Source organism: Engraulis encrasicolus, chromosome 5 (genome assembly GCF_034702125.1).
Source record: "Engraulis encrasicolus isolate BLACKSEA-1 chromosome 5, IST_EnEncr_1.0, whole genome shotgun sequence".
In the NCBI taxonomy this organism is placed as follows: Eukaryota; Metazoa; Chordata; class Actinopteri; order Clupeiformes; family Engraulidae; genus Engraulis; species Engraulis encrasicolus.
In genome coordinates this window covers 14,392,585-14,392,826 of record NC_085861.1, presented here as the reverse complement: position 1 = coordinate 14,392,826, position 242 = coordinate 14,392,585, and positions in this window count along the sequence as shown.

Genomic DNA, 242 nt, shown 5'->3' with positions numbered 1-242 from the left:
GCTACAGTGCTCATTAGGGTGGTCGGCCATATTTCTTCCTTGCTAGTTGTGGTGGCCTGTTTCTGCTGTGTGGTGGGCAGCATGTAGGCTATTCAATGCAAATGAAGGTGTGTGTGTGTGCGTGTGCGTGCGCGTGTGTGTGTGCGTGTGTGTGTATTTGTATGCGTGTGTTTTCGTGTTCCGAAAGTCGAAGTACTCCTCCGCTGGCTGGTGACAATTATGATGGATAGATTAGCCCAGAT